General features: G+C 41.0%; 1 protein-coding gene across 2 annotated transcripts in view; it reads left to right on the top strand.

Annotated features, from left to right (window-relative positions):
- Window positions 1–2,674: 2,674 nt before the first annotated feature.
- COL6A5 (collagen type VI alpha 5 chain) overlaps window positions 2,675–9,762 on the top strand; it is a 104,413-nt gene continuing 97,325 nt past the window's right edge. For both annotated transcript variants that reach the window (XM_031940223.1, XM_031940224.1), the window contains exon 1: window positions 2,675–2,946. The gene's annotated coding sequence lies outside the window, so the exon portion shown is untranslated. The remainder of the gene's footprint in view (window positions 2,947–9,762) is intronic.

Genomic DNA, 9,762 nt, shown 5'->3' with positions numbered 1-9,762 from the left:
CCTAAGGACCTCTTTTTTTCTCTTTTATCCCTATGTTGATGATTTACTAATCCACCCCAACCTCTCTGATAACCTCCAGATTCACATCTCTGACCAACTACTGAACATCTAGAACCGGGCTGAAATGTAACTTGTCCAAAATTAAATTTATTATATTTTCCCAACTCTCCCCCTTTTTTGAGCAATGCGATTATAGTTGAGGGTAGCCCAGTAATCCAGGCTCTAAATGTCATCACTAGCTCCTCACTCTCACCCTTTATATCCAAACTGTTGCCAAGACCTGTCAGTTTTACCTGTTTAATATCTTTCTGTGTAGACTTAAATGTCTAACCCCACCCCTTCGTTCCTCTAACACTACTCCTGTCACTACTTCATAGCCTATTAGTGGGTCTGTGTGCTTCCAGAGTCTCCCCAGTTCAGTCCATCCTCCAGTCGGATGCCAAAGTAATCTTCCTAACGTATCCATCTGATTTGTCACCCCACCCTCCTACCCAATAAAGCTTCCTTATTATTTCCAGTATAATATAGAAAACCCTCTAGAGTTCAAAGCCTTTAAGAACCTAACCCCATCTGTTTTTACCTTTCCATTCTTGCAACATACTCTTCAGTCTAATGACATTAGTCTCCTCTCTCTTTGAATAAAACATTTTGTTTCCTGACACACACTTTTCCTCTGGCTTACCTGGAATGCTTTCCTTCCTCTTGTTTACTTACCTCCCAGCAATCCTGGCTTCTTTCAAGTAAACCCCACCTTTTATTGGAAGCCTTTCCCAATCCCCTTCATTCTAGTCCCTTTCCTTTACGGATCATCTCCAAATTATACTGCCTATGACTTCTTTGGGCATGTTGGCATGTTGTCTTCCCCCTCAGACTAATTCCAGAACAGTGACTTTTGCCTTTTATTTGTATACTAGAGGCTTACCATAGTGTCTGGCACATAGAAGGCATTTAATAAATGTTTGCTGACTGGATTTAACTAAGTTTTGACTATATTCAAATTTCATCTGTGACGTTAGCTAGGTAATGTCTCATAATAATGTCTCTGTAATGACTTGTGTATTCAGTCTCTCTGGGTCTCGGGTTCCTCCTCTGTAAAAGAAGAAGATTGAATTAAACAAGTAGCTGCCATCCCTCAAGCTTCTATTACCCTAAGTCACAAGTCATTTTCCTCATTAGTTAAATAAAGGGATTTGAGTCACTTATATTTCTTATGCTAGGATAATCATTATTTTTGAGATAACATAAGACTTGACCTTATTTTTTGGAGATGACATATCTGGATGGTAGAGTGAGTGAAGTCCAAAACTGAAGAGGAGGAAGGGAGAGTTTATTATTGAATATTGTTACTTAATTAAGCTTCCATAGATTATGTTTAAAATGTATAAAGTGAGGGAGCTGATGGCACAGTGGACAGAGAATGAGTCCTGGAGTCAGGAATACTTGACTTCATCTCCAGCCTCAAGACACTTACTAGTGGAAAGATCCTGAGTAACTCACTTAATCCCAAGGAAATAAAATAAAATGTATAAAGTGATTTTGTAGCAGAATACAAGCTCGCTGCAAGTGAAGGCAGGTACAGCCGTTATAAGGAGCCAGTGTGGAGGTGAACAGCTTCCTGCAAGAAGGCAATAACCCTGTGTCCTGTGCTGATTAGAATATGTCTGGAGTGTTGTACTGAGTTCTGGGGACCACGGTTTAGAAAGGACATTGAGAAGTGGAATATCAAGAGGAAGGTACCAGAATGAGTAGGAACCCCGGGGGTTCCATATCATCCTTTCATCACATAGAGCCATTGAGGGGAGCTCCAGAAGTTCTGGAGAAGAGTAGGACTGCAGGGGAGGGGAGCGATCACTCGAGAAGCAGCCAAGTGGAAAGATCGGGCTGTTCTTGCTCCTTGGAGGCAGAGACCCGGGGGCAACGAGTGAACGCTTCAAGTCAGGAAAGAGCCATACAAAAGGGCTGCTCTCAAAGGCAGCTGACTGTCACCACCTGTGGGACCTGGGCCGAGATCTCTCGCTTTCCCTGTAGCTCATCTGTAAGAGCGGGGCTAGATTGGAGGGCTCTGGGGTCTCAGCCCGAGGAGAGTGAGCCGTGCTGGACACTCGAGACCAGGTGAAGCTTCGGGAGCAGCGTCAGGTGTGTTGTGTGGGGGATGGCTTGCAGCAGGGAGCGCAACAGACGCATCCCGAAGCCCCGCCGTCCACGTGTGTGTCTCCCTATGGAGAGGGTGGGGTTGGAGTCCGTTCCAGCCCTGCCTCGGATGTCGACCGTGGCCGGGCCAGTTTGACCTTCCCGGGTTTGAGTTTTCTGACAAGTGACAAGGCGGCCTCCTAAGGGACAGGGACGGAGAGCCGTTCTGGTGGGAAGCGGTTCTTTCTGGCTGGCAGGTGAGGGCAGGGAGCGTCCCGGCGGGGCCGGTGCTGTCCAGCACGGTTCTTCCCCAGAACTCCAGAACTTCGGTATCATGGCTAAGAGCCCCGGGAAGCTTCCGAGAAAACTGCGGCTAGGAAAAAAAAAAAAAAAAAAAAGCTCCAGCAGCTGGAGGCCAGGGGAGAGTCAGAGCCTCCCTGGCCAAAACTGCAGCGAGTCACGGGTGGAGCTAGGCCGGGCGCGGGGCAGTAGGGTCAGTGCTAGCTGGCTTTTAGCAAAAGCACTCCAGGCTTCTCCCCGCCTGCCTCGCCTTTCTCGCCAAGCACTCTCCACTCCCGACGTGGGAACTCCGCTCCCCCATTCCCCCACCCCTCGCTCCCCTCCCCGCCCTTTCTCCCGGCTTCACCTCACGCCCCCCGGGGACCTGGCAGCAAGAGCTCACGAGGGTGGGGCGGGGAGGAGGCGCGTGGATAAAATCGCGGGGTTGGAAGGCGGGCGACTGCCTATGCGCCCGCGGGAGACCTGCGCCCTGCGCACTGTTGGCCTCTGCGTGGTCCTAGGAGAGCCTCACGCTTGGTGAGTGAGGTAGGGAGCCGGGTGTGGGGCTGAGAAGGCCGGAAAGGGAAAGTGGGTGAGGGCCTCGTGGGATGCAGGCGAGAAATGTGTCCTTAAACAGCTTATTTGGCACTAAGAATCATGGAAGCAGACGCCCTTTCTCCGAAGAAACTGAGGATCCAGGAAACTTTAGCCAGGGTAAAATATGGCCAAAATGTGATTTGAACCCAGATCCCTCCGAGCCAAAGCCCTTACTCCCTCTGGTGAGCCACTGGTGGTCCAGGAGTCCAGGGCATTGGCTTTAGAGTGAGCATTTTAGTTCGAATCCAGTCTCGGCTCTTTACCTTAAAGTGACTTTAAGGAAGTCACTTCTCTCTGTAACTCCTCTCCTCTGTAAACTGAGGAAGCTGGATGAATTAGGTGATCTCTAGTACCTGGTAAATAGGAGTTTGAGAAATGCTTGTTTGATTGATCTCTATGGTTCTTTCCAGCTTTAAATGCAATTATTTTAGAGTGAGGATATACAATGAAGTGAAGAGATATAGAGCGAATTAGGGTTGGGAAGCCAGACAATTATAATATAGTGCAGTCAGAAAACTATACCTGAAATACTGTGGCCTCAGAGCAACCTACACACAATAGGGAAAAACTTTGAAGATCTCGGGGTCCCTGGGAATTTGCTTTTGAGTGTACAAATTGGACATTGTAGGGTTGTCCTTTTTGGCATCTGGGCGTTTGTGTGAGCTTTGCAGCAGCAAAGAGAGGAAAGAAAGAGAGAGGGTTTCCAAATGGGAATATGGATTTTGGCTTATGCCGAAGAATGGTTTAAGTGTTTTTCCTCAGCTTTTGTTTACTTTGGTTCCCCCCAAAATAACCAGAATGGTCAGAAACTGGATGTTCTTTGTAAGGCAAAAACAAAACAAAACAAAAATCTAATGAATTAAGAATGGTGAAGAGAGCCCTGGATTGGGAATGCGATGACCTGTATTTCTGGCTCAGACTGTGACATTTGGATTCTGTTTATCAGTGGTGAGACCCTGGGCTTCATTTCTTTATTTGTAAAAGGAGAGATTGGACTTTACGATTTCCGAGGTCCCTTTCTGTTCTACATATGTGTTCCTGGGATCTGGCATCTCAGTAGACACTCAATTGGGTTACTTTTGTTATCCAGACACAGGTGTAGCCTATTTAGGGTAGACTCATAATGAAAATGGAGTCTTCTCTTTCTTTGTTATCCAAAGTAACAGGCATCCACATGCTCCTGAAGTGTCCTGTATATAGGAACCAGCCTTGATACCATCTTTAAAGGTAAACGATATCTTTATCAAAGCACCTTTGTATCTTAATACTACAACATCCCCAAAGAATATTAATGAATGCTTAGTGTTCTTGAGCATAATAATGGGAAAAATCCCTCAGCATCATAGATTTAGCAAACCCACCAAGCCACTGCTCACTGCTTCTATTTATTTACCCACACCTGACCAAGCCTATCTTTGGGCTAATTAGGTGGTGTGGTAGAGAGAGTGCCAAATTTGGAGTCTGAAAGAGCTGAATTCAAAACTGACCTCAGATACTAATTAGCTGAGCGATTCTTGGCAAGTCATATAACCTCTGTTCACCCCAATTTCCTTACCTGAAAATAATACCTATCTGCAGGGCTTTTTTTTCTTTTAACATTTTTATTTAAAGTGTTGAGTTCCAAATTCAGCCTATTTTCCCTCCCCCTCCCCCTTCTTTGAGATGATGAGCAATCACATATAGGCTGTGCAATTATGTAAAATATTTCCATATTAGTAATTTTGAACAAGAAGATTCATAAAAGAAAAAAAAAGAAACAAAGTGAAAAGTAACAATATCAGTTCTTTCTCTGGAGAAGGATGGTATGCTTCGCCATTAGTCCTTTGAGATTGTCTTGGATCATTGTATTCCCGAGAATAGCTAAGTCTTTCACAGTTCTTCATTGAGTGCTCCTGGTTCTGCTCACTTCAATATGCATCAATTCACGTTAAGTCTTACCAGGTTTTTCTGAAATCATCCTGCTTGTCATTTCTTATCGTACAATAATATTCCATTACAATCATATACCACAGCTTGTTTAGCCGTTACTGAATCAATGGGCATCCCTTGGATTTCCAGTTCTTAGTCACCCAAAAAGAGCTGCTATAAATATTTTGTACAGATATATCATTTTCCCTTTTTGGTTTTTTTGTAATATAGACCTAAGCAGTGGTATTGCTGGATCAAAGGATATGCACAGTTTTATCGCTCTTTGGGCATAGCTCCCAATTGCTCTCCAGACTGGTTAAATTAGTTCATATCTCCACCAATCATGCATTAATGCCTCAGTTTTCCCACATCCAAAAGTTTCTCTTTTTGTCATATTAGCCACTTTGATAAGTGTGAGATGGTACCGCAGTTATTTTAATTTGCATTTTTCCCAGAAGTAGTAATTTAGAGCATTTTTTCATGTGACATAGTTTTGATTTCTTTGAAAACTGCTTGTTCATATCATTTGACCATTTATCAATTGGGGAATGACTGTATTTTTATAAATTTGACTCAGCTTTCTGCATTTGAAATCAGAGATACTTGTTGCAAAAAAGTTTCCCCAATATTTTGCTTTCCTCACAATTTTGATTGCATTTTTTTTGTTTGCACAAAACCTTTATAATTTTATAGAATCAAAATTGTCTAGTTTACATTTTGTAATACTCTGTATCTTCTTAGGTCTTATATTCTTTTCTTCTCCATAAATCTGATATTCCTTGTTCTCTTAATTTGTTATATTTGTTTTAATCAAGTACCCATTTTTACCTTCTTTTAATATACAATGTGAGATATTAGTCTATAGTTCAATTCTGCCATGCTGTTTTCCAGTTTTCCCTGCAGTTTTTGTTCCAAAAATCTGGATCTATTACTATGGTCACCTATTATAATGTAATTTGTACTTAATCTATGCTACTGAGCCATTACTCTATTTCTTAGCCAGTACCAGATTGCTTTGATGATTACTGCTTTATAATACAGTTTGATATGCTCAAAGAGCTATCAAACGATGCATACCATTTGATCCAACAGTGTCTCTACTGGGCCTGTATCCCAAAGAGATCATAAAAAAGGGAAAGGGACCCACATGTGCACAAATGTTTATGGCAGGTCTCTTTGTAGTGGCCAGAAACTGGAAACTGAATGGATGCCCATCAATTGGAAAATGGCTGAACAAGTTGTGGTACATGAATGTAGTGGGATATTATTGTTCTATGATCAGCAGGATGATTTCAGAGAGGCCTGGGAAGACTTAACATGAATTGATGCTAAATGAAGTGAGTAGAACCAAGAGAACATTATACATAGCAACAACAAGATTATAGGATAACCAATTCCATGGACTTGGTCTTTTCACCAACTAGATGATTCAAGTCAGTTCCGATGGTCTGCATCCAGAGGGAGGGCTGTGGGAACTGAGTGTGGATCACAACATAGTGTTTTCACCTTTTTGTTGTTTGCTTGCATTTTGTTTTCTTTCTCATTTTTTTCCCTTTTTAATCTGATTTTTCTTGTGTAGCATAATAATTATGGAAATATGTCTAGAAGATTTGCACATATTTAACATATATTGGATTACTTGCCATCTAGGAGAGACAGTGGGGGGAAAGGAGGGAAAAAAATTGGAACCCAATGTTTTGCAAGGGTGAATGTTGAAAACTATCTATGCATGTGTTTTGAAAACAAAAAAGCTTTATAAAAAATAAATAGTTAAGCCCTATGTAACTCTATTTACTGGTTATTGTTATTGTTTATTGTGTAGTTATTGTTATGCTAGAGGCAGAATGGTACAGTCCAGTGGTATCAAACTCAAATAGAAACGAGGACATACATAAAGATCACTGCAGGCTGCATATTGTTTTAGAAAACCACATATTAACATTATCTATGTTCTATTGTGTTTTCATTTCCAATTGCATTTTTTTTTTTTTTTTTTGCTGAGGCAATTGGAGTTAAGTGATTTGCCCAGGATCACACAGCTAGGAAGCCTTAAGTGTCTGAGAGCAGATTTGAACTCAGGTCCTGACTTCAGGGCTGGTGTTCTATCCACTGTGCCATCTAGCTGCCCTTTCGATTACATTTTAATCTGCTTTCATACATTTGGGAAGATATTTGACATCTCTGGTGGAGTGGACAGAGAACTAGTTTTGGAATCTAGAAGACCTGAATTTTAATCTTTTCTCTCACAGAATCTGGTCATATGACTCTTAACTCCTTACAACTTCTCAGTATAACTGAGGAAACTCTTCAAGTTGATAAATTACAGGGGTGGTGATGATCTACATTGCCAGAGGGAGGAGTTTCTTCTTCCAATGAAATCACAGGTCCAATCCCTGTTCCTGTTGGTCCTATGGGCTCTGTTCCCATAAATTTCTTTGTTATTGTTGAGTCATTTTCAGTCATGGCCAATTCTTCATGACCCTATTTGGGGTTTTCTTGGCAAAGAGACTGGAGGAGTTTTGTACTTCTTTCTCCAGTTCATTTTAAAGATGTGGAAACTGAGGCAAACAGAGTTAAGTCACACAGCTAGTAAGTATCTGAGGCCAGATTTAAACTCACAAAGTTGAACCTTCCTGATGCAAGACCTGGCACTTCATTGCACTCCATAGCTATTCCCTGATAAAGCTCTGCCTCATTATCTAATACTGATGGATATTATCCCAAATAAGTGGCAGCATTGCCCGGTATAGAGAGAGCCAGGCTTGGAGTCCAAAAAACCTGGTGCCTGTCCCACTCAAAGGACAAGCTCTCCCCTTTTGGAGCTTATCAATAAGACTGAGGTGTAGCCGCCTAGATTTCTCTAGCTGATTTTATCGGAGAATTAATTTGGAAACAATTTTTCATTAGATGTTGCACATATTCAGCACAATATGAACTTTGTTATTAAATATATCATCCTAATACTTTTTTCACAGACTGTGACCCTGAATCTCATTTAACCTTTTAGTGCCCCGGGTAACTCTGGCAAATCATAAGTTTTGTTGATCTGCTTTGGGACAGGAACTTCTCTCCCAATAAAAGCAGATATTTTCTTGAGATTCCACCAAAAAAAACAAATAAAATGTCAATACTTTGGGTGGGTTCATTTGTTTTTAAGAGTCCCTTCTAAATCTGGGAGACTTGGTGATTGTGAAATGGGGAATATTTTCATGCAGTTTTCTTTTCTTGTTTTTCCCTTCCTTCCTTCCTTCCCTTCCTTCCTTCCTTCCTTCCTTCCCTTCCTTCCTTCCTTCCCTTCCTTCCCTTCCTTCCTTCCTTCCTTCCCTTCCTTCCCTTCCTTCCTTCCTTCCCTTCCTTCCTTCCTTTCCTTCCTTCCTTCCTTCCTTCTCCTTCCTTCCTTCCTTCCTTCCTTCCTTCCTTCCTTCCTTCCTTCCTTCCTTCCTTTGAGTTAAGTGACTTGGCCAAGGTCACAGAGTTAATACGTGTTAGGTGTCTAAGACTGGATATGAACCAGAACTCTGGAGCTATTGGTCTATTCATGGTGCCATCTAGCTGCCCCCTTTCATGCAGTTTTATCTTATTTCTGAACATTAGCATGAAAGAAAAAATTTCTTCAGAGTTCTTTATGTAGTGAATAGTTTAAAAGTTGATATTCTTAGAACTTTAAAGTATAAAATAGCAGCTTGTTCATTATAGTGGACAAGCAATTGCTTTTTTACTTAAAGTGTCTAAAAGGATTTTAAACAAATTGTTTTTTAAAAATCACTTAGTTTGAAAAGAACCTCGGAGACTAATGAAACATGATGAAATATCTTGGAGTGCTGTAAGCCTGTGAAGATAAATATTATGTTTGCAGACATTTCCTTGTCTTCATTATAGCTACACAGTGAGCTTGTGACTGAATATTTAATGATCAATTTCTGAATATTTTATGAATCTTAGGAAAATATAATGATTCACACACATATCAAGTTTTTGTGACTATTTAATTTTTTTTCTTTACCAAGTTCAAAGCACCTTTGATTAAAAAAATGCATTTTAAGCCTGTATTATTTACACTAAGCACTGAATTCTGGAAATATAAAAGTACAGTAATTGACTTTATGAAGCAGCCAATTTTCTTTGATGCTGAGTTTCTGCTCTGGTTCTTTGGGTTCTTCTCAGATCTCAAAGTTTCTTACATTTGGTATAGGTTTGGACATGTTTAAAGAAAGTAGGGTTAAGTTATTTGATAAATAATGAATAGCAACAGTGATTTAGTAAATGAAATAAGCAGACTAGATGAGTTCTGAGATCCCTTTTATCTCCAACAGATTGTAATTTTAAGAATTAGCTGATAAACCAACCAATTAACAAAGCAAATGATGTGAGTTCCTATGGAATTAGGCAGACCAAACTTTATGGAGGTTGTCTATATTCTGGAGAAAGTCACAGGAACCATGTCAAATGAGTCCCCTATGAATTCATGCTCTCTTATCTCAATGACGTTTTCTCTGTCTTGATGTAACCCCTGTCTATCTATCTTCAGTTGACTATCACCCTTCTCAAAGGAGATGTTCTAAATTTTTTTCAATTTCTTAAGAAAATCTGGTGTCCTGTCTCCAGAGAAAATCTTGGCTTTTCAAAACTTTTCTTCCTCTGCACCCATCTTCTTCACTAATATTTTGGTCTCAGACCAAATAAGAGAATAAGATGGCCTTTCTCCTTTGCAGGTTTAGCCTTTCTAATTGAGCCCTTGACCTCATCCCTGACCAATTTCTTAAAAGTTTAAGCCATCACCCTATCTTCAGCCTCTTCCAGTGTCCTAGATCTTCATCAGTTGCTCAGAAATATGCCCAAATCTCTCCT

The sequence above is a fragment of the Sarcophilus harrisii genome, chromosome 5, assembly GCF_902635505.1.
Source record: "Sarcophilus harrisii chromosome 5, mSarHar1.11, whole genome shotgun sequence".
NCBI classification, from domain to species: Eukaryota; Metazoa; Chordata; class Mammalia; order Dasyuromorphia; family Dasyuridae; genus Sarcophilus; species Sarcophilus harrisii.
The sequence above is the reverse complement of the archived record's forward strand: the minus strand, read 5'-3'. Positions and strand labels throughout refer to the sequence as shown.